Source organism: Apodemus sylvaticus, chromosome 21, assembly GCF_947179515.1.
Source record: "Apodemus sylvaticus chromosome 21, mApoSyl1.1, whole genome shotgun sequence".
In the NCBI taxonomy this organism is placed as follows: Eukaryota; Metazoa; Chordata; class Mammalia; order Rodentia; family Muridae; genus Apodemus; species Apodemus sylvaticus.
In genome coordinates this window covers 51,242,261-51,267,129 of record NC_067492.1, presented here as the reverse complement: position 1 = coordinate 51,267,129, position 24,869 = coordinate 51,242,261, and the positions used below count along the sequence as shown (strand labels likewise).

Below are 24,869 nucleotides of genomic sequence, written 5' to 3'. Positions count from 1 at the left end.
GTGGCCATCTAAAGCTTTCCTGAGACCCCAGCTGTGCCCCGAGAACAGCCACCACCTGTATTCCTGTGAGTGCCGCTGTTCCGCATCCAAGCCATTGTAAGGTGAAAGAAGCCAAGAAGACATGTCACCAGCAGCCCTACTCTAAAAGAATGGCTGAAAGATATCTGTGTGTGCGTGTGTGTGAGCATGTATGTACATGTGGATACATACTCATGTGTGAGTATGTACGTGCAGATATAAGTATGTGGCGGCCAGAGCTCTATTTTTTTTTGAGACAGGGTTTCTCTGTGTAGCCTTGGCTGTCCCGGAACTCATTCTGTAGACCAGGCTGGCCTCGAACTCAGAAATCCGCCTGCCTCTGCCTCCCAAGTGCTGGGATTACAGACGTGCGCCACCACTGCCCGGCGGGGCCAGAGCTCTATAGCAGATGACTTCTTCAGTTGCCCCTCCCTTCTGAGACAGGGTCTCCCGCTGACCTGCATAGAGTCAAATGAGCTTCTGGGATCTGTCCAGCTTCCTCCACCCCAGTGCTGGTGAAACAGGTGTGCAAGTCCATCCCAATTTTAATGTGAGCCCTGGGATGCTCCCCCAGGTCCTCATACCCAGGCACGCATGCCTGAAAGGCAGATACTTTACTGGTATCGCATAAACACATGAAAATTCTTGAAACAAACAATGGATGAAAACAATGTGGAGGTTGGAAAGGTGACTGTCAGTTAAGAGTGCTGCTCTTCCAGAGGACCCCAGTTTGGTTCCCAGAACCTATGTCAGGCAACTCACAACTACTTGTAACTCATCTTCAAGATGTTCTCTTCTAGTCTTCATGGTACCTACATAGATGTGCACACACTCTCCCCCAAATACAATTTTCTTTTTGTTTTTTTCGGGACAGGGTTTTTCTGTATAGCTCGGCTGTCCTGGACCTCACTCTGTAGACCAGGCTGGCCTCAAACTCAGAAATCTGCCTGCCTCTGTCTCCCAAGTGCTGGGATTAAAGGCATGTGCCACCACTGCCCGGCTCAAAGAATTTTTTAAATCATTTAAAATCGAAAGAGGGAGGAATCTTAGACTATCAGGAAAAAAGAAAGAACAGCAGAGATTGTACTAAAAAACAAAAAACAAAAAAACAAAAATCCCATGTAGCTGAACATTATAGATTTCCTTTCTTCTCTTGAGCTTTCTAATTGGGCTTTGTGGAAGCAAAAAAGGATATATATAATCTGAATTAAGAAGAGCTTGCTGCTGCTTGAACAAGAGGAGCTCTAGGAAAGTTTCCCAATGTATATAACATCTTAAAGAATATGAAGAAAATAAAAACTAGTGCAACAGGGAATATTCTACAAAACAACCAAAGGAAAGAAAGGAATGTGTTATTTAAAATAAAGACAAAGAACTCAGACTGGGAAACATAACCCACTGAGGCAGCAGAATAAGGACTGGAAAAGTCCATATCAAGGTTAGTATATAGGTGGTATCTACCTATATACTGTATATAGTATATACTATATAATAGCTGTGGTATCCTCCAGCACTTGGGAGGCAGAAGCAAGACGATCTTGTGAGTTCAAGTCCCCACAGAAGGTCAAGATAAGAGCCGGCACGATGCCTCAGAGGGTAAGAGCTTGCTGCTCAGGCCTTACGATCTAAGTTCAATGCCTGGAACCCATGCAAAGGTGGAAAAGAAGTGACTCTACAAACGTTGTCTCTTGAAGTGTATACATGTGCCAGGGCATGAACACATGCGCACAGGTGCATGTGCACACATTAATAATACAATTAAAACAATTAACATATAAAAATGCACCTTGCAGAGGAAGACTGGAATCCCTTCTTCACTTTGGCTTCTTATAAACAGAGCACAGAGAAAAGCACGTGCTCCTAACCTGAGGGAGGTGGAGGACGTGAAAACGCCGTACAAAGGGCTGTGTGCCTCTTGGCCATCGTTTTCTAGCCTTTCCTTCAGCTCAACAGCTCACTGGTATTTGGGGAATGCTTTCTCCATTGCTGTGAAGAGACCATGGCAACTCTTACAAAGGGCATCATTTAATTGGGACTGGTTTACAGTTTTAGAGGTTTTATCCGTTACCATCACGGCAGGAAGCATGGCAGCATCCAGGCAGACACGGTGCTGGAGGACCAAGAGTTCTACATCTTCATCTGGAGGCAGCCAGCACAAGACCTTGTCTTCCACAGGCAGCCAGGAGGGGGCTCTCAAAGCCCACCCTCACAGTGACACACTTGCTCCAACAAGCCCATACCTCCTAATAAGAACCACTTCTCATGGGCCAAGCATATTCAAATCACCATACCTTCCCCCTTTAAAATGTGGCTATACTTAGAAATTGCTGTTGGGTAAGTCTGTGGGGACCCCAGAGCCAACATCTGTTCATGATATGTGCTTACATACAGGCGCCTGCAACAGACCAAAGAAATAATTCCACCCTAGTCTGAGTCTGTGAAGCAATGAGTTCATCTGAGGTACTTATAGAAGTGTGGGTGAGGGATGACTTACAGTTGTGGGTGAATCGTGGATCCGGGCTCACTAGGAGCCCCTCCTCCCTCCTAGTCATCAATGACGACACAAAATGCATCCCCGGAAAGTGGCATCTTCTCCTTCAGCAACTATTTACTCCAATAGGAGTCTGTGGCTCCTGTAACTTTCTGAGTTTCCCAAATCTGAATGTTTTTGGTACTTCTGGAGTCTTAACTTCCTTCCTCCAGAGGAGACAGCTACACAACGTACAGCCTTTAAAGAAGCATGGTCTGAGGAAGACGGATACGGACACATTACAAACGTCATCATAAGAGGAGGAAGAGATGCAGGAGAAGCCCCTGGGTGGAGAGAGGACTCAGGTACGGTGGTGATCTACATACAGGTCGAGAAGGTCTCAAGCTGTGAGAGCAACCATTTCTGTTGTTTAGGCTGCCCAGCCAGAACCAGCTGGCGAGAGTGGGCATGCTTCAGAGACACAAATCTCCCTTTGGCCATCGGACAATTGAAACAATGGACCTCGAGAGACTGGAATTTCCCCAGGAATCTCAGGCTGGAGAAGGAAAAGCTGAAGCCAGGTGGGGAGTTCATCTGGAAGAGGAGATTCAAACTGTGTTAGATCATCTCGTCGGAGAGACTAGAGCTGAGACAATGGCATAAGTAATACGTAAAAAATAAAATGCTTATTTGTACTTCACACATAATTTAAAAATAATCTGTATATATTCATTCATTCATTCATTGCTTCAGTGTATGCAGGTGTTCCTGATTGCACCAAGGAGTGTGTGTGTGTGTGTGTGTCTGTGTGTGTGTATCCATCAGAGGACAGTTTGAAGAATTTGTTTGTCTCCTTATACCACGTGAGTTCTGGGGATCAAACTCAGGTCATCAGAAGACTTTGTGGCAAGCACCTTTATAGATTGAGCCATCTCACTGGCCCACTTGACCATCCTATTTGATGTTCTGTCAAAGGCCTTTCTAATATTTTAAAAAATAAATGTACTGGACCTTAGGAATGCTGGGATGAGGTTCCTACTGCTGCCTTTATACATTTAAGGACACAGAAGCAGACTGACTGACCAAGGGCAAAAAGAGAATGTGTGTCAGCACTGAAAGCGAAGTCTTGGATCAACATCCTGGGGTCACATTACCAAGCAAGAGGAGATAATGGGGGATACTTTGTCTACACAGGGCAAAAGGTGCCATTCCAATGATTTAGGAAGAAATTGAGTTTGCAAAAATGAAAGTAACCTAAGATGCAAGAAATAAGATAGAGGAAACTCACTTTTCATCTGCGGAGAATGCTTGGAGGGCACTGCAGTGTCCTTAGAAGATACCTACGCAAATGAAGGTCGCAGCAAGGTGCTGAGGTACGCCTCCGTTGGGAAAAGGCAGTCATCGAGAGAGAGGGAAAGGAGTTTCTGATATTAGAAATCAAAGATTCATCAAGCTTTGTCACCAAAGCTGGACTGGACTCCATTCCTGCTATTCCCTAGCGGTGTGAGTGACCCTGAGAGTTTCTGCGACATTCTAGAAGTCAGTTGTTAAAAAACATCTAGCAAAGTCGGGCGTGGTAGCAAATGCCTACAATCTTATTGCCAGGAGGGCACAATCAGGAGGATTATTGTCCACTCAATGCCAGCATGGTCAACACGGCAGCCCAAGACCCACCAGAGCCACATAGTGAGACCTTGTCTCAAAAAAGCAAGCATACAACAACTACAAAAGGAAAGAATAGCCAGGCAGAGCACCAGGTCAAGAGACACACGGGAACTCTTGCCTGTTGTTTGCCCTGTAGGTCACGCCAGTCACGTCCCTGGCCACTGTCACCGCAACTCTCGTTTCTGTTTGTCTCTTTGTCGTCCATGTTCCTGTGGACTTGTGTCTTCACTACTCAGACTTTGTGGTCTAGGATTATCTTTGTTGGCAATACTGAAGTTTCCTCACCAGCACGACAGTCAGCACTCACATCAAACGTTTAATTGCTTCTGAACCTGGGTCCCACGTGTGTGAGGCTCTGTAAAAGAATGCCCACTGGAAATGATTTCATCTCGCTTCTTCTTAGATGATGGCGGCCATGTGAACATCTGGTAGGAAGCCCCTGCTGCACTTCACTTTTTAAAAAATCTCTATAATTATCTTTTTATCCTTTGATTTCAAAGAAAGTGGCCTTCTTCCTCTCCCTCTGATGTCACCTTTCCCCAGGGTTCTAACAGACTCAAGAAAATGACTCCCGCCTTTTCCTTACTCTTTCTACTTTTTCCTTTTAAAAAGTTGCAAAATGTTGCTAAGATTTGTTCAAGCACTAGTTACACAAGTACATAGGGTAAAAAGTGAAAATACCAATGAAAATCCTACAACCTAGAACCACCATAATTAGTCTGCATTTGTTAGATATCTTATTTTCTTAAGGTTTTGTTTTGTTTTTTTGTTGTTGTTTTTCCTTTTTTTTGGTTTTTTTCAAGACAGGGTTTCTCTGTATAGCCCTGGCTATCCTGGAACTCACTCTGTAGACCAGGCTGGCCTCGAACTCAGAAATCCACCTGCCTCTGCCTCCCAAGTACTAGGATTAAAGGTGTGTGCCACCACTGCCTGGCTGCCATCTTATTTTCTTAGCACACACACACACATACACATACACACACACACACTCAAAGAACATGTAAGACACAATTCCTCAAAAAAAAAAAACCTTTATATTTAACAACCAAATTTATTTTTACTTTTTGCAATATAAAAAGAAAACTAAGAAATTCTGGGTGGCTGCTTCCATGACAAATACCTATTATCTCATAAGAACGACTAACTGTGAGTGTGAGGGAGAAAGATGCTGTGTTGAGATATCTGTCCTGGTTGTGGTGAACTGCAGCTGCTGTATCTATTCTCTGGCCTTGATGCCACAGAGAAATAATGAAATGTTTGGAACCATAGGTCCCTGACATCAAATGACAAACAAGTCCTTGTGTTGGCAATGAAAGATTCTTATTGTACTGTATATCCAGGCCTCGAATGTGGTTGGATTTTTTTTAAATGAATTTCTAAAATTTATCAGCTATATTTTTGTTACAAATTTTAGAGTTCTAGAATATCAGACTTCTCATATCCCTTCTCTTCCTCTAGCCCCAAGATATTTAAGCTGTGGTCACAGGGTGCATCCTTCCCTCATTGCCCCGAGAGAAGGGACTGGCAGCATGTGGGAGAGGCACCGGTGCTGACACTTCTGCTTGAATAATGTTAGCTAAATCCATTAACATGGAAAGGACAGAGGATGTGCATCAAAGGACCACTAATGCAGTGTTAACCATGTGCCTTAGTCAGGGTTTCTATTCCTGCACAAACATCATGACCAAGAAGCAAGTTGGGGAGGAAAGGGTTTATTGAGCTTACCATGTTGCAGTTCATCACTAAAGGAAGTCAGCACTGGAACTCAAGCAGGTCAGGAAGCAGGAGCTGATGCAGAGGCCATGGAGGGATGTTTCTTACTGGCTTGCTTCCCCTGGCTTGCTCAGCCTGCTCTCTTATAGAACCCAAGAGCACCAGCCCAAGGATGGTACCACCCACAAGGGGCCCTCCCCCTTGATCACTAATTGAGAAAATGCCTCACAGTTGGATCTCATGGAGGTACTCCCCCAATTGAAACTCCTTTCTCTGTGATAACTCCAGCCTGTGTCAAATTGACACACAAAACCAGCCAGCACACCATGTTTTAAACTAACAGGTGTCACTTTTAAAGAATAATTTTAGGTTTAGAGAGCACACCCTGTTCAGAATCCTCACCGGTAGTCCATGTTCCCCATGAATGCACATTTAACAGTCCATATAAAGAAATAAAAAAGTAGATTTTTTTAAATAAAAAAAGGCATTTACCTTATGATCTTCCCTTCAAAATTCTAATTAGGAGAAAGGCGTTAGACCACTTCCCAGAAAGCAATGTCCTACAACATATATGGCTAACACTTTTCAAAGTTGTCAAGGTCAAGGGGTAAAAAGGCAGGCTGAGAAACTCACAGCCGGGAGAAGCCTAGAGAGAGGTAAGAAGGAAGCAGAAGATGTTCTGCCAGAGCAGAACAGGAACAGGTCAGACCGAGGGACTCAGAATGCACTCTAGAGCTTGGTGTCTGAGACCCTTCACCAGGGCTGAGAAGATGACTCAGTTAAGAACATGGCTCCTTTTCCAAGGGACCCAGGTTTGATTCCCAATACTGATATTTTGGGTCATAGCCATCTGTAACTCTTGTTCAATGGAATCTGATGCCCACCATTAACCTCTGTGGGCACCAGTCACTCACATGGTTCACAGACAGGAAAAACATTCTTACCTATAAAATAAAAATAAATAAATCTTTTGTAAAAGACCATATTCGTAGTGGATCACTAATGGTAGCCAATGCACCAAACTGAGACAAGAAATTATAAAGGTTCACGGATTATCAGTGGGGATTCTGGATGTGCTGGATTCTCTGCCCATCTTTTCTCGAAACCTGAAGTTGTACTTTTAAAATGACATCTGTTAATTTTTAAAGCCCTGAATAGCTGTTGGTATAGGTCAGTGTTCAAAAGCTAGACCTTGATGGCCAGGAGAGTGACAAGCCAAAACTGCATCCACTCTAGGGGAAAGCTTATGTGTGCATGGTCTTCCTCTCTTCTACAGCGTTTTGTTTCTTATAAGCTCGTAAGCACAGCTTAGTGACGGATGCTGTGCACATTCAGGATGATTCTGCCTGACCCGTCTCACTGACCCACACACCAGTCTTCTAGAAACACCCTTGTAGACACACCCAGAAGCATGCCTTACCAAGTATCAAGGCATCTCTCCATCCAGTCAGTAATACACCAACTGCCACTGGACACTTCTGTAAACGTATAGAGGTCCCCAAATGTCTTTGCCACCTCTTCTTCCTTGATAAAATATCAACTGTATTAGTCACCTCTAAGGAGAGTAAGGACAAGCCACCAAAAATATCAGCAAATTAGAGTGTTCTAGAAAATGGCTGATTCTCAGTCATACAGCCCAATGACCATTAGGTACTAAACCTGACCCAAAAATGGAAATATTGACATTGTTGTCAGGAAATCTAAATACAGCGCTATAAATTAGAGGAAACCCATGAGCCTGCACTGGAGGTTAGCTGAGCATGATTACACTGTATGTCGTGATGCTGTGACTTCTAGTCAAATAGGCACAGGTCCTATCTGATATGGCAAAAGGTCAGGCTGAGACACAGTGGAGACTTTTGTAATCTTCACAATCCAGAGTCTTTGATCATTGGTCTCTCTAATTTATACACCTTTCTGTTACCAACAAATTTAGCTTTTACGACCCTTTCCATAAGGCGCCCACTGACTCTCCTTCCCATTTCCGGTTAGCCTCTCCTCTGTGTACCTCACATGAACTCTTCCTAATATGTGAAGGCCGGCTTTTACGTTTATAGTTGTTCTCTTTATTTATGCTGTGAACATCTTGAAAGACGATTCCATCCCATTTGTTGTCTCCCTGAGACTCGTCACAGCACGTTCAAAATTTATTTGTTAAATAAAAATCAAAACCAAGCAAACATGTACACAAATAAAGATGCCAAGTTGATTTCCAAGATCATGAAATCCTTCCTCTAACTCAGAAGTTCCTCTCTGCCCCACCTTGCAACACAAAACAAAATAAAAAAGCACTCCTCAATTCTCTCTTGCTTCTTTTTCTTCTTCCCTGAGATTGCTGTTAATCCTGTATTCTCCAACACTGAGAATGGGGACAGTGTTAGAAACAGCTGGGATCAGGAAGAACTGCATTTGCTTTAGAGTCCAGCCTGGATGAGGAGATGGGGGACAGCCTGGCCTGGGAACCCTCCTACCCCGGCCTTCGCCCTGAGCTGTGCAGATAGGCTCTGGGTGGGCAAAGCCAGGGAATGGAGAAACTAGGTCCCTGGGAATTTTAGGAAGCGACTGAGGCAGAAGCAAAGACCTTTAATGGCGAGGAAGGGACGGCAGAGGCACAAACTCACCGCTTATTTGCCAAGGAAACTAAACCTGTGGTTGGGGTCACAGGGCAGGCAGCAGGGCTGGGACTCTGACCAAGCAAGCCCTGTCTCATCCGCACACGCCCACTTTCTCTGATTTCCTATTTCCTCTGTGTACATCCCCCTCCCCCTCCCAGACTTCAGGGTTTCCCAGTGTTGTCAGACTGAACGCCAAACAACATTAGCAATTGACGCCCAAGTGATGGGGAAATCAGGAGACAGAGCTGGATCAACTTCACCCAGGGAAGTCTGCACCATCTCCCAAGAGTCCTGAGACGACGTTCTATTTGCTTTGTGCTTTGGAGCACTGCAATGAGAGCAAGCTAGTTTGTGATGATTGCTTTCCTTTGCAGGTAAAAAGCTCCTTGCAGGAGCTGTCATTGTTATTCCACGTTTCTTTTTTGAATGATAAAAAAGTATATTGTAGGATTGCAGAGATGTACCATGTGATGGCGAACAACCACCTGGCCAGTTCTAGGGGGCTCTTACGCCCTCTTCTGGCACCCTTGGTCACTGCATGCATGCGATAACAGATATACGCAAGCAAACACTCAAATACATGAAAACAAATCTTTTTTTTAAATGTATACTAATGTTGTGGATTTGGTTTATTGCCTATAGTATGTTAATCTGGTTCCAATTTGCACATCTACGTATATGATGCTGAGGGACCCTGCCCCAAATTGGCTATCATTGATAAATAAAGTTGCCGGCGGCCAATGGTTGGGCAGACAGACAGAGGAAGGACATTTTCCAGGCAAGGAAGACAGGGAAGAAGAAAGGTTTAGAATCACCATGCTGGGAAATCAGGAGGATCAGGCAGGAGAGCTGCAGAAGACAGAAGAACAATCATATAAGAACCAGGGAAAAGTAACCCCAGGGGGTCCTTCTCCAACTGGGTCTGGGGTAGCACAGAAAGAAAATATAGATTTTATTTTATTTTTTAATTTTTTTATTTTATTTATTTATTTATTTATTTATTTATTTATTTATTTTGTTTTTTTTTTAGACAGGGTTTCTCTGTGTAGCCCTGGCTGTCCTGGAACTCACTCTGTAGACCAGGCTGGCCTCGAACTTAGAAATCCACCTGTCTCTGCCTCCCAGAGTGCTGGGATTACAGGTGTGCACCACCACCGCCTGGCGAAAATATAGATTTTAATAAATAATAATTCAGGAGTATTGGAGGGGAGGTGACAGCAACGTGGAAGCTTGGGAGTGGCCCAGACTTTGAGCTGCTTAGGGCATATTAAAAAGAAGAGTCTGGGGCTGGAGGGATGGCTTGGTGGTTAAGAGCACTGACTGCAGTTCTGAAGGTCCTGAGTTCAAACCCCAGCAACCACATGGTGGTTTACAACCATCTGTAATGAGATCTGGCACCCTCTTCTGGTGTGTCTGAAGACAGCTACAGTGTACTTAACATAAAACAATAAATAAATCTTTAAAAAAAAAAGACTCTGTGTGTGTGCAAACTCCTTTCTTTTTTTTTTTTTTCTTTAGGTATATAAACTATTAACAGCAAAGGCCCAGAGACTTATTTCTTCTTGGATATGGCCCGCGGTGACCAGTGGTCTTGGTGTGCTGACCCCAGACATGAAGGCCCCAAAAGTGGTGCAGCCCCCTGTGGGCTTGAATTTTCTTCAGCCACTCCAGGCCCTCACATAGCTTGTTGTCTAGACCATTGGTCAGAACCTGGCTGTACTTCTCCTTCACATCCTTCTGTCTGCTCAAGAGCCAGTCTGGGATCTTGTGCTGTCGTGGGTTCTGCATGGTGGTGATCACACACTCTGCCTTATCCTCAGTGAGTCCTCCAGCCCTCTTGGTGAGGTCAGCATCTGCCTTCCCCTACACCACTCGAACATATCTCTGCCCCACACCCTTAATGGCAGTGATGGCAAAGGCTATTTCTGCCGCCCAGCGATGCTGGTGTTGAGTACTCACAAAACGTGCTGGTACTTCTCAGGGATCACTAAAGATACAGCGGCAGCACCAGTGGTGGTGTGTAGGCCTCCTGTGGAAGAGTGTGTGTGTGTGCTTCATTCGAGAATCCACAACATTGGAGCAGTAGGAAGAAGCACACCCACCCACTGGGGAATTAAGAGAGGATTAACCACACTACCGTTACACACGATAGCAAGGAAGCAGCACAACCTCTGGTAACCTATACAGGCTCCTCATTTACACAGCTGCCACCACTGTGGTCTTGTTCTCAGCAGCATCACTACAAAAGTGAGGGTTCACATTGTGACAACCATGGTGACATTGTGACAACCACGGTGTCATTGGGTGACCAGAGTTTCTCGGCTCCATTATAATCTTACATAGTAAGATCAATCACCTCCTGGTAGGTCTTTGATCCAAACATCCGTTTTCCCTTTGGCCTGAATGTGACAAGTACTCAATAAATAGGAGTGAAATGATTGATTTTTAGGTCATTTATTCATTCATATTTTATGTGTCTAAATTACCTACCCACATCAGAAATATCATCATTTGGGTAATTTACCCTTCCCCAATAAAGTGCATTTAAGCACATATATTCATTTCTTGAGCAAGAACAGATAACCTTTTACCAAATCATTTCAATAGCCTCTCTAATACAGCATTCTGCTTCTAATAGAAGACTCTAGCTTGGGATCCTTAAGAAAGGTGAGTCTCCCCTTCCCCATAGCCCACTTAACAAAGCTAGGAATTTCACTGCAGGTCTTCAACTGACTGACCACCTCAGGCGGTCAGTTAATGCTCTGTTCCATCTGCTTTGACGGCCCTTGGTGTGGCATTTACATAACTCAAATGTCCCCTAGCAACTGAGAAAGAATCCACCACACCCACATTTCTTGATCCTATTCTGGAGATCTGGAACTCTTAACTGTGGGCAAAGAGTTCCTTTTTTATTTATTTTCTGTTAGTTTTAAACTGGTAAAATCAAGAGCTGGTATTTCTTAAGCTTTTCTGGCTGGAAATGGATGGAAGAGTCTAATTGTTGGCTGCATTGAGGGACGATAGAAAAAGACATGTCTTAACAGAATCTGGGAATATTTTGAGCTCTGCCCCTCTTGGAATTCTACGGCTGCCTCAGCACTGTAACATGTATTTATAGCTTCAGAGATCCTGCCCTTTGACTCTCTCTTCTTCCCTTCCTCCTCTGCTTTTAAACTAGAGAACACCATATCCCAAAAATCTTACATTCCCAGGGTAGGGTACCAATGAATTTCCAGCACATTTTAAACTCTACTTCAGAAAAGTGTTCTGTGTCAAATGTCTGGCATTGAAAATGCCAGAACCTACTTACCTTTGTGACTCATCACGGAAGAGACTGTGCTTTGCTTGTATAACTTAGAATAGTCAATTTTGGCGGTGCACTCTTTGCTTAGCAATTCAAGGTCACCCTCATCGATATGGGGAGTTTAAGGCTAGCTTGTTCTCAAAAGCAAGAGGAAGAGAGGCAGAAGTGGCAGGTGATGATAAAGAAGAAAAAGAAGAAAAGTAGTAATTTCAAGTTAATATTAAAAATATCACCTTTCCTTAAACACTGCGATTCAAGCAATAGAACAAACGGAAGGATCTTCTCCGCTCTGAAGGTTGGAGACAAGCCTTCCACCTTGACCCCTTTGAGCTGAGCGGCATCGCAGAGATGCTGGAGGAGGCAGGAAGCCGAGGGTCTGTCATTGCATCCGAGAGTCAAACTATACATTTGCTCTGCCGAGGCCCTTCTGTCTCTTGTCCCCTTAGGCACAAGGAGGCATTGCCCAGATGGTTCTTATTTGTCCCTTCTACAATCAGTGTCAGTCGGGGAGGAAGAGGAGAGGGAGCAGGAATAATGTCCTGAGTTCTGAAGGTGGTCACCAGGTCACACAACACACAGACAGGTCAAGTGACTGGAAAGAAGTAAAATGGAAAGGCAAGGACACAGCTGTTCCTAGGTGTGGTGTGGGGCCAGGGTTGTTATAGATGTGTGGGAGAGCTTAGAAGGGGGGGCAGGCACATCTGGGGAACGGGGCAGGGGGAGAGAGAGGAACTGAGTACAGCAGCCAGGAGAAGCAGGGGGGAGGAGGGTGGGGAAGGGGGTAGGGTAGGGGTAGGGAGTGGGGGGAGGGGCACGGAGACAGGGGGTAGCCAAAATGTGTGGATTATATTGGAAAGAGCATCTGGGGGAAGGGCAGCCAAGCCACTGGGCTGGAAAGTTCAGGATAGAGAGTGAGGTATGCCAGTCATACTTTGTAATAGATAGAGAGTGGGGTATGCCAGTCACACCCTGTACTAGGTAGGGATGCTGGGAGGACCTAAAGGTCAGATCTGCTTTGATAGGTTAAATAGGCACCCCAGCCACTTGTCCCAGGTTTGACAACAAAGAGATCTGGGGCTAGAATATGATTTGTGAATTGTATTGTGGTCCTAGTGCACCAGAGAAAAATGATTCATCTTTCATTCAAGCTATTTCATGTACCCCACAAGTTGAGGACTCTTATGTCAAATTCTAAACTGCAATATACAAAGAACTCAAGGAATTAGACTCCAGAGAACCAAATAACCCTATTAAAAGTGGGGAACAGAGCTAAACAGAGAATTCTCAACTGAGGAAACTGGAATGGCTGAGAAGCACCTAAAGAAATGTTTAATGTCCTTAGTCATCAGGGAAATGCAAATCAAAACAACCCTGAGATTCCACCTCACACCAGTCAGAAGGGCTAAGATAAAAAACTCAGGTGACAGCAGATACTAGCAAGGATATGGAGAAAGAGGAACATTCCTCCATTGCTGGTGGAACAACCACTATGGAAATCAGTCTGGCGGTTCCTCAGAAAACTGGGCATGACACTTCCGGAGGACCCTGCTATACCACTCCTGGGTATATACCCAGAGGATTCCCCGGCATGCAATAAGGACACATGCTCCACTATGTTCATAGCAGCCTTATTTATAATAGCCAGAAGCTGGAAAGAACCCAGATGTCCCTCAATGGAGGAATGGATACAGAAAATGTGGTGTATTTACACAATGGAATACTACTCAGCAATTAAAAACAATGAATTCATGAAAATTTTAGGCAAATGGTTTGAACTGGAAAATATCATCCTAAGTGAGGTAACCCAATCACAAAAGAATACACATGGAATTCAGTCACTGATAAGTGGATATTAATTAGCCCAGAAGCTCTGAATACTCAAGACACAATTAACATATCAAATGATTCCCAAGAAGAAGGAAGGAGGGTCCCTGGTTCTGAAAAGACTTGATCCAGCATTGTAGGAGATTACCAGGACAGAGAAATGGGAGGGGGTGATTGGGGAATGGGCAGAGAGAAGAGGGCTTATGGGACTTATGGGGAGGGGGGACCGGGAAAGGAGAAAGCATTTGGAATGTAAACAAAGAATATAGAAAATAAAAAGGGGGGAGGGGTAGGCAAGCCAACCCTGAGAACAGAGAAGGGAGAGCTGGCCCCACCACTCCTCTACTGTGAGGTGGTGTGGGTGAGGGGGTGAGGCCCTCCCACCTTCTGCCCTTCACTACCTGCTGTAGTTAAAAGAACTGGCCCTGGAGTCCTGGGAACTGGCGAGCTGGCCCTGACCCTTCCTGGCTGGTGCACTCTGGAAAGCAGGCCCTGCACCTCTCCTGGGCAACACACCCATCTCGGACAGACAAGGAATGGTTTATTGAGCATTCACCCAGGACTGATTGACCAGGGCCAAAAACCAGACTAGGGAGCTGACTTCAACCCTGAACCAGCATTTAAACTCGAAATCCACAAACATTTGTGCCAAGTTATTCCACCAATCAGGATTTAGGGATAGGGAACTTCCTTAAGAAGTTCCTGTCTTTGCGGTACACTTACCCTGTTCCCCTTGGTTGGGGCATTCCACAGCGGTAGGTGACTTGCCCTGTCTAACATTTATGTCCCATCTTGCCAACCAGGATGTCAGTTACCCACGTACATGTCTCCTTCTGCTGAGTAGTAGGACATCAGTTCCCAGGGAGGTCTTGGGAATTTAACACTTTATTTGACTCCTACTCAAAATAGAAGTCTTATTCCAAATGGTTTCTTATATTGGTCCAGGTGTCTCTCTTACATTGGGGTCCATCCCAGGGGCAGATTATAAAGGCAAAAACCATAAACACTCAAGCATAGTTTCAGAAAGTCCTGCTGGGCAGGTGGTTTGGGTCCAAGCTTATTGTAGCTAACTATACAAAGTAGTTCTAACGGATCTGTATTGTGATTGGTTTCTAAGAACACCAATGCATAGAGCATAACATGACACGCAATCAACTTGCGTGAGGAAGTTTCCTAGTAACAGTAATATCAGCATGAAATGAATGGCTAGATAGGCAGCAGTTACCCAGGCCTTAACACTCAGATACCACCCAGATCCAAAACTCTCAATTGCCCCCCACCACCCACCTCTGGCCCAAACCTTTATCATCTGTGAATCGTTAAGACATGTGAAAGGTCCAATTCTACTCTTCCAAAGCTGCAGGATCTCTATGACACAGGGCACCAACAAGATAACTGAGAGGAGACTTGATGAGAATCCAGTATTGATGGTGTCACTGAAGCCAGAGGCCTGAGCCAGAGAAATGACTCATTGCAAGGAACATTTGGGACTGAAGATGTGTGGACAGAGGAAGCTACTGTGGGACACACTGTGACACACACAGCTTCCACTAAAAGATGTTTCCTATGCTTTGTTTTGCTGTTTTGGTGGTGCACATCCTTAATCCCAGCATTCAGGAGGCAGAGGCAGGCAGATCTCTAAGTTCAAGGCCAGCCTGTTCTACAGAGAGAGTTCCAGGATAACCAGGGCTACTTGGAAAAACCCTGTCTTGCAAAACTAAAAAGAAAGAAAGAAAAAAAGAGGCAATGCTCCAAAATCCAAAACTTTCTGGGTGTTGAAATGATTCACAAGTGAATTTCACATCATAAAATTTCACACTTGCTTTATACTTAAAGTTGTTGGCCATGGTATGTAAATTAGCTTTGGGTTGTGTACTAGGTACAAGGGAAAGGCTAATGGGTTGCATGCTTAACCTTGGGCTCCTCCATCCACACGTCTCATTGTGGCTCTGCACCTATTTCACAGTCTGCAGAAAGGTGGAATTGTCAGTGCTCTGTCTCCAAGTGCTTCAGGGGAGGGTCCTCATTCTCCACGTGCGATTTTGTATTGATACACACACACACACAAAAAAAACCGCTATGCTTGAGAAGCTGTCCTATGTGTGTCACCTGTGCACACAGCCAAGGTGAAACCAGGGCTCAGAAAACTGATGAGGATGCAGCCAACTCGAGCTTGCCTGGCTAGTCCTCTAGTCCTGGAGGAGCAGGACTGTGCCCAAAGGCAACCAATAGGCCTGGCCGTCCTCAGGTTTCAACAAAATAAAGAACTGTCTTAAATACGAGCACCGGCTAAAATTAAACCTTGCTAAGACTACTGTACTCTTCCCCTACAAATGGATCTAGGGGTACTCTAGGGACATTTGGAAGACATTTTCCCCTGCATAAAACCAACCTAGTAGAATTAGATATTAATTGAGCATGAACTTGTCAGAGCTCTGAATGACACTGAAATGATTGTCTTGAACCCTGATACTCTTTCAATGTGCCTGTCTCAGAGTTCTGAATTTACTCAGATAGCTGGGGCTGTTTACAAAGCTGTGACACTCCCCAAATGTCTATGCATCCTTCCCAGTAGGACCCTCTCTTTGGAAATCAGTGCCTCTTACTCATTCCATTGTCCCCATAAGTCTTCTGGGAAATAATTTTCTGGAAGCTTGAGTCTATATCTCTTCTCCCCACAGGATGCTAGAACCAACTCATTAGAAAGCTCTAGTTCCCACCCGTCTATCACGTGACCCCATTAATGCCACCCTTCCTGACTGCCAAGGATTGTCTGAGTGTCCCATACCACATTCCAGCACTGATGTTGGTCATATACACTTAGTGCCTTCAAAATATCTCAAAAACTGTGGTCTCCAATATACAAAATGCCTTTGCTCTTGGCTCCCAACAGGTCACAGACTATCAGATGAATATCCTGAGTAGGTGATGTCACGCAGCAGGGAGCCTGTGTAGGACCTGTACTGGCTGGTTCTGTGTGTCCACGTGACACAGGCTGGAGTTCTCACGGAGAAAGGAGGGGAAGTGCCTCCATGAGATCCAGCTGTGGGGCATTTTCACAATTAGTGATCAAGTGGTGAGGGCCCCTTGTGGGTGGTTCCATCTCTGGGCTGGTAGTCTCGGGTTCTGTAAGAAAACAAACTGAGCAAGCCAGGGAAAGCAAGCCAATAAGTAACATCCCTCCATGGCCTCTGTATCAGCTCCTGCTTCCTGACCTGCTTCATTTCCAGTCCTGACTTCCTTTGGTGATCAGCAGCAATGTGGAAGGTATATACCGAATAAACCCTTTCCTCCCCAACTTGCTTCTTGGTCATGATGTTGGTGCAGTAATAGAAACCTTGACTAAGATAGTACCAATGTTCAGTTTCCCAGTTTTAGTATCTACCTGATATAGTACTGTGCCTTCTCAAAAAAGAAAAGGTTTCTGTGCACCCAAAATCAGACCAATCACAGATTGCAATCACAGACTTCTGTGGTTGATGGGAGCTCCCAAGGCTTGGGGCATGTGGGAACTCAAACAAGTAAGTCATGATTTTATCTGTGTATTTATGGTCACTGTAAGTAGCAAGAGACACTTTCCGTATTTCCTTCTTCTGACTCAGAAGCAATGGCAACTTCCCACCTTTGACTATACACTTCTCGAGATTTTTAATTGTCTTTCCCTAAAGGGAGCCTTTGTAGTGGACCCAGTGGACTGTGTCTCTCATACCCTGGAGCATACTCCAGTCGGATATGAAGACGTCCCCATCTTTAAATCCTGTGTTACAAGTGGTATATCTGGGACAACTAGTAAATAAAAAAAAATCTACTAGGCAGGCCAACAGGTAGGTCTCTGGAAGATTGAACAGTGTGTTCAGAATGTAAAACTGTTCTGTGTCATCTCCTAGGATAAATTTATTTGCAGATCACTCTCTAGTTTCTCATCTTCTTATGAAGTTAAATCCATGTACACAAAACAAGGGGTTTCCATAGGCATCAACTTTCGAAAGATTTCCATAGAATGTGTCAAAGACAAGCCCTCTGGAAAAGCATGCGCAATCATCTGCAGAGCTGGCCAGCTCCTAAGGAGCGCCAATGGAAACCAATCTCTCCGCAGTAAACTCCAAGCTGAGAGATTCATATTCCAGAGGCTAGTACACAGCAAGTGTATAATCTATGTCGACGTCTGTACACTTTAGTTTTTCCATGGTAAACTTCGGTATCACAGACCTGGTGATAGGCTTCTTCACATTATCAGGTACATCCACTGCATTCCATAAGTGGTTATCAAGGAGGATGTCATTTCTTTGTATGATGAATTCGGCTCTGCCCACTGCACAGCAGAAGTCCTAGAGCACGGCCACCATTTTTGTTTGTTTGTTTGTTTGTTTTTGAGACAGGGATTCTCTATATAGCCCTCGCTATATGGACCAGGCTGTCCAGGAACTCACAGAGATCTATTTGCCTGTCTCCCAAGTGCTGGTATTGAAGACATTCACTACCACCCCCGGCTTCAATAAAATTTTAAATAAGAGCCCTCCACTAGAATCATGTTAATTCAACATCTTGTGACTCAGGACTCACTCCAACTGAGAAAGATCAGAAGGACTCCCCTCTTCTGGTGGCCCGAAGTGAAGGACTATTCAAGCGTTGTTAACTGCTGTCAAGGACTGTTCAATACTGCTAGAAATACCGATACTAAGTTACATTTTCCTTATTGATTTCTGTGAATGGTTGGAATAGTCAAGTGCTTGCTGATTGATAGGCCTTTCCCTGGACCCGGCAGCCCGGTGCAGGGCCTGTCAGTCAAGCAGTGCCGTTACTATCAATTGGCTGGCATGCTCCCATGATGCTTTGATTCTTTTACAAGCACTCTGAGAACATCCCAGCAGCCTCAGAAGTCCTGTTCCAGCCAGGACTAAACCACTCCAGACAGCCTGGCAGCCTTGGGAAAGTAAAACAATTCAGAAGTCAAGCTTCAGTGAACTTCGAATGACCTCACTCCTCCCGCAACTCAAGTCTGAGGAGAGCACCGCCCCATTGGCCAGAGGAAAGCCTGTGATTGGTGTGAGCACAGTCTTTCATTTGCATGAATTACTGTGTTGTGATTGGTGCACACACAGTTTCTTCTTTGCATAAAGGGCTGTGCTGTGACTGATATAAAGCCGGTTGCCACACCTGTTCCTGTCCATGTAACTAAACTACTTGCTTTCAGAACACATTTATGTAATACTTTTCCTAAACTTTTGAGAATTTTGTATGTGCAGACAATGGATTTTATTTACACCCCGCGAATCCCCTAACCTCTCCCAGATCCACTCCTTCTCAAACTGTGTTACTGGGTTACTAGCTACTGTTAGGAGATGGGGACCCAGACACCCAATACTTTCAAGCTGTGTACTTGACTGGCACTGATTGCTGCTAAAGCAAGTCAGAGAACCACAGTAGTTACCAAATGCCAGGTCACTGGTAATTAAAGCCACAAACAGTAAGCCTCCAACTTGAGACGTTTGAGTGATGCTTCTGGTCTGGAGAGCCTCTACTTCTCAAGCCTTGGGGTTTAAGCCCCTGAGTCTGTCACCCAATACCAATGCTAAAAGATTTTCTCTCTCTACTGATAAGTTCTCTGAGTAGAGCAGTTGTTGAGACAGGCAGAGACTGAACCACTTTAACCCAGAATCAGATCTAATAGGCATCTGGGTCTCCTTCTTAGCAATCAGCCTCAGTTGTTCAACTAGATCCAAACTAGACACAAGGACTTCAATACAAACCTGGATGAGTCCAGGCCACCAGGACAACTAACCACACTGACTCCATGATGGCAGATTACTAGTCAGTCGTCAGTGAGGACTGCCAACAGATTTTAAGCAAAAGAGGAAATGTAAACATTAAGAAAAGCCTGGGCCAGTGCAATGGCTTGGTGGGTAAAGGTGCTAAATAACCATGATCTGTATTTGATCTCAGAGCCCACATGGTGGAAGGAAAGAATTTACTACTCTCACAGTTTGTCTTCTGCTTCCGACCTCTGCGTACCCTGGCACACATGAGCTACTCCACACACTAAATAGACGGATGACCGGGTGGGTGGCTGATAAATGTTAAAAAACATTTAATGTACTGGAAAGATCATGCTTAGTGGCTAAAAGTGCTGGGTGCTCTTGTAGAGAAGCCGTGTTAGACTCTGAGCACGCCCACAGCAGCGGGAAAATGACCTCTGAGGACACCAGGCATGCACATGTGCAAGACATACATGCAGGTAAAAGAGTCACTTTCACAAAATAAAAATAAAATACAGGAAACTAAAGCAGGACTTCAAAAAAAAAATCTTAAAGCCAGGAGCTGGTAGTACACTCCTTTAATCCTGTAATTTAGGAGGCAGAGGCAGGCAGATGTCTGAGTTTTAGGAAAACCTGGTCTACAGACTTCCAGGGCAGCCAGGACTACAGGAAGAAACCCTGTCTCCACGAACAAATAAACAAAAAACACTTTTAACAAAGAAAAGTTTAACATCCAAGAAGGATTTCAAATTACCAGATTAGGACTAGGCTCAGAAAGCACCCTAGGTAATGTCTGCTGACTTGGGGGCCAGGGATGGGGGTGGGGAGCTGTGTATTCCGCGTTCCTGGGAGAAGGGGGGAGAGGAGGACACAAGCCTGCCAAGATAAACAGTCCTAGAGAGCCTTGAGCTTCAGTTTGCTCCAATGGACCAATCAGCTGCTGTTTGCAATCTGTCGGGACTAAGGAGTTCCCACACCCTCCAGTTCCCTATTGTCATAAACAGTCTGCAGTGGGAACCTGGGTGGGACCTCCCTCTTATAAGGAGGAGAAACAAAACAACTCCTTTTGTTTCTTTGGCCACATACTTTTTTTTTGTACAGAAGGCTGCCTCTCCATTTTATCAATTTATTCATTTATTCATTCGTTCGTTTGTTTGTTTTTGAGATTGGGTCTCACCAAGTAGCCCTGACTCATCTGGAACTTTCTGCGTAGATCAGGAAGGCTGCAAACTCACCAAGGTCTACCTACCTTCCACTATTTGCCAAAGTTCTGGGATTAAAGGCACGGACTGCCATGTCGGGCTTCTTCAAACACAGCCTCCCTCACAGACTGAACTCGGTTTTCATTGACTTTGTTGTTGTTACAAGAACATAGGAAAGTCCTCTTTGGGAACTTTCTGGAAGAAACCCCTAACTCAGATGCCTTTCAGAGAACCCAGGAATCTCTATAGAGCTTTCTTTGGAAATGAGCCTGTTCCAGAGTCGGTGGGAAGCCCACAGTTCTTCCTCCTCACACGGTGAGGTTAGCCCAGCTCCGTGTGAAAGCTACGGACGCCTGTCTCAGGGGCAGTCGTGCTCTAGCATACGCAGCTCACACTATAAGATTTAAAACTCTTGATGATATTATAACATTTGTGGGAAAATAATGGAAGTCTTTACTAAAATTCTCTTAAACAACAGATGAAGCTCCCCATCCCAGGGCTCGGAGGAAAAGACAAAGAGGTCACGGCATGACATCCAACTCTGTTGCTCAGGTCACACCCTACCACGTCGGGCCAGGGTCAGACTGAGCCTGAGACCTGGACTCCGAGCACAAGCTCCTCCATGCTGGCCCGGTGTGCTCCCAAGCAGTCAGGACCTTACTACAGCATCTGAGGCCCCCGCCTGCCCCCCACCCCACTCCCCTTGGCAACACGCCATTGCTTTGGTAACACTCGGCCTTGTGAGTCCTCCCTCCCCCTCTCTTCTCTCTGAATGTTTCCTAAATCAAGACATAATCCTGTAGTTTGACAGCAGCATGTTGTCTGCTGTGTGTGAGTTCTGGGGTTGAGATTCTGCTCTCAGCTGCTGACAAGCAAGGCAATGAAGTTGTGCATCAGCCTACACATTGGTAAGTGGGGGAAATTCTGGCACACTCCTCAGATGACATCTGTGACTGCTAGTTGACAGGTGCCTAGACATCAATTAACACCACTCTTGGCACTTACTAATGCTCTACTGTTATTTCTGAAATGAATTCTATTTTTATCCAGTAAACTTGAAGGTGACCTGCATAAGATGAAGTACAGCCTCTGATAAGCTTGTGTCAGGGTAAGGCTTTGGGGGTAAAACGAGAGATTTCTATCCCATCATCACGTACGTGGGCACATGACTGGACCTGCCTAGTGATGGCTCTGTGGCATCCTGACTCACTCTGAAGTACAGTTTGAAGGACCCAGATGCATTTTCACTGTAGATTCTGGGCTGCAATCCTGCTGAGGACAAGCACTTCTTTCCTTGAACCCTCCATCCCTAACCGGTGTCTCATCCAGGAAGGTTTGGTCTTGAGTTGTGCTCATTTCTCAGATTTTTCATTGTCCAGTTCCCTCCCCAGCTAGAAAGCATTATGTCCTGAATCTGTCATCAGGGCCATTGACTCGAGGAAGCATAGCTTTTAGTGTCTGCTACAGGACAAAGGACCACATTAAGACAAAGCAAACGGCAGCAGAAGTGTTTGAACTCGAAGACAACACTTTTGACTCTCCATAGTGTCAGAATTCAGAAAATGACTCTTTTCCACAATTTTTACTGAGTGTTAATTGGTTTAACATTCAAAGAAATATAACTCACTCTTTAATGTGTGTGTGGCATATACACATGAACTGTCTGCGTGTAGAGTCTGGAGGTTGACATTAGATCCGTTCTGTGACAGTTTTCCACCTTCCCTATGACGTGAGGCTCCTCAGTGACCCTGAAGCTCACTGATAAGCGGGGCTGACCAGAAGAGCCCAGGGTGCTGCTTCTACCTTGCAGTGTTGGGGTTGCAATGCTGCAGCCAGGCCTGTCACAGGTGTCCTGGGGCTCTCTGAACTAACACCCTTGTGCTTACACAGAGAACACTTTCTCACCCGTGCCATCTGCCTGCTACAGATAACTTTCAAAATGAATTCTACGATTGATGGATGAACTAATACCCACCTCTACCCATGAGCCACCGGGAATGTCAGCCCTGGTCTTATCTTTGTGGTAAGAGGAGCCTTCTTCACTGTCCTTCATCTAATAAACGTGCTGTTCTGAGAAATGCTTCGTGTCAACAAGCCGTGGGCCGTGGAAGTACTCACGGCCTCGCGGATGTAGCTGCGCCTCTTCCTCAGGGAGTCTGTATTGTAGCAGGGACAGCAAAGCAGGGTGTCTGAAAGGGATATGGTGAAGACTTTTTGGTCACGGAGTAGAAACCCAAGCAGAGCCTGGCATGGTGATGCTCGCCCGTAATCCCAGCACTTTGTGATGCTGAAGTGGGAAGACGCTGAGTTCAAGTTCAGACTGGGCTACACGATGACACCTGCCTCAAAAGGTGAAAATGAAGTCACCTGGTTTTCAGTAAATCTGTGACCTCTGGTAATAGGAAACGGAATCTCTGACAACAGAAAGGAAATGTGATCATGAGTAAAATAAATGTATCTGTATCAGAAATTTCTTATACCCTGGTCTTTTATGCCTAAGGCAAAACACGGAATGGCAACTTCAACAAACCGCCTTCATCATAAGATTGTATATTTTGTTGAAGGCTAGACAGAACTGGATGATGTAATAAGGCTCCAGTGTGAGGCTGTCTATTTATCTAGGTAGGAGTCAGGCTGTGTTCACTACTAAATTCTGTAGCGTAAACAAAAGTGTCCCCTGTCACTCTTGTCTTTATTTTCTCTGTTGTTTGTGAGACTTCTAAAATAAAACCTGAGGCACACACTTAAATCAGAAGCCACTCCCTGTCCCTCAGCATCGATCTGTGTACTTGGCTCCAACTGATTTCGCAGGTGTGAATGTCTGAGGCCGAGTATCAGGAATAAAGGTTCCTCAGCACTACTTTGTCTAAGAGTCTGTTTCTTGGACATGACACTTCTGGAGAACCCTGCTATACCTCTCTTGGGCATATACCCAAAGGATTCCCTGGCATGCAATAAAGACACATGCTCCATTATGTTCATAGCAGCCTTATTTATAATAGCCAGAAGCTGGAAAGAACCCAGATGCCCCTCAAAGGAGGAATGGGTACAGAAAATGTGGTATATTTACACAGTGGAATACTACTGAGCAATTAGAAACAATGAATTCACAAAATTTTTAGGCAAATGGTTTGATCTGGAAAATATCATCCTAAGTGAGGTAACCCAATCACAAAAGAATACACATGGAATGCAATCTCTGATAAGTGGATATTAATTAGCCCAGAATCCCTGAATACCCAAGGCACAAATCGCATAACAAATGACTCCCATGAAGAAGTATGGAGAAGGTCCTGATCCTGGAAAGGATTGATGTAGCATTGGAGGGGAATATAAGGACAGAGAAGAAAAGGAGGGAGGTAATAGGAAAATGGATGGAGAGAAGAAGGTTTATGGGACATATGGGGAGGGGGGATCCGGGAAAGGGGAAATCATTTGGAATGTAAACAAAGAATATAGAAAATAAAAATATTAATAAAAAAAGAGTCTGTTTCTGTTTTCTAAGGTGGGACAGAGGATCTGTGATCTCAAACACAATGAGATCTGGATGCCATTACTAATAGGTAATATGGTGTTTCTGAGTTCTGTTTTAGAGTCTGTTTATATGTGGATGTATTTTGAACCCCTCAAGACAAAGTTAGACGACCTTCAGAGGTTTTTGTTTTCTTTCTTTTTAACCAAACTCGGGGAATTTGGGTGGTGATACAGAAAAGCTCGGGCAGTGCAGCTGAGCGATGGTCTCTCACTTCTGTCTGTGCATCAGGTAATCCAGTGTTCACACTGGTCTCCATTGTGAGCTAAGTCAGAACTATTATCACAAACAGCTAGGTATGGGGACTGGTGGAGCTGAGAGACTGAGATGCACAGAAGTCCTTTGGGAGGGGCTGAGGGTTTATGAAGGAAGGAAACAAAAGCAGTGTCCTAATGTTCTGAAGAAACATCAAAAATGCTGTCACCCCACTTAGTCTTGTAAGGAATCATTGTGAGCCTACAGGAATAAAAACTGAAACATGCTGGGGCTGAGAAGGTGGCTTGATGGGCAAAATACCCACTGCACAAACAGGAGCTGCGGAGTTAAGATCCTTGCCATCTGCACAAAAAGCCAGGTGTGGCAGCATGGGACTGTGGCAGCATGGGACTGTAATCCCGGAACTGGGAAGCAGAGACCCAGGGAGCTGACCAGTGTTGAACTGGTCAGCCATTCTAGCCAATGGCAGCTCTGAGTCCAATTAGAGACTCTACCCGCATAGGAAGGGAGAGAGCAACAGGAGAAGGGATCTGGCAGTGACCTCTGGCCTCCAT

The 24,869-nt window shown here is 44.9% G+C and overlaps 1 protein-coding gene and 2 pseudogenes across 1 annotated transcript in view; all 3 read right to left on the bottom strand.

Moving 5' to 3' along the window:
- Mmaa (metabolism of cobalamin associated A) overlaps positions 1-24,869 on the bottom strand; it is a 441,074-nt gene that overhangs the window by 226,689 nt on the left and 189,516 nt on the right. The window lies entirely within an intron of this gene.
- LOC127671596 (40S ribosomal protein S18-like) lies at positions 884-11,804 on the bottom strand (annotated as a pseudogene).
- Positions 16,350-17,796, bottom strand: LOC127671595 (cytosolic purine 5'-nucleotidase-like; annotated as a pseudogene).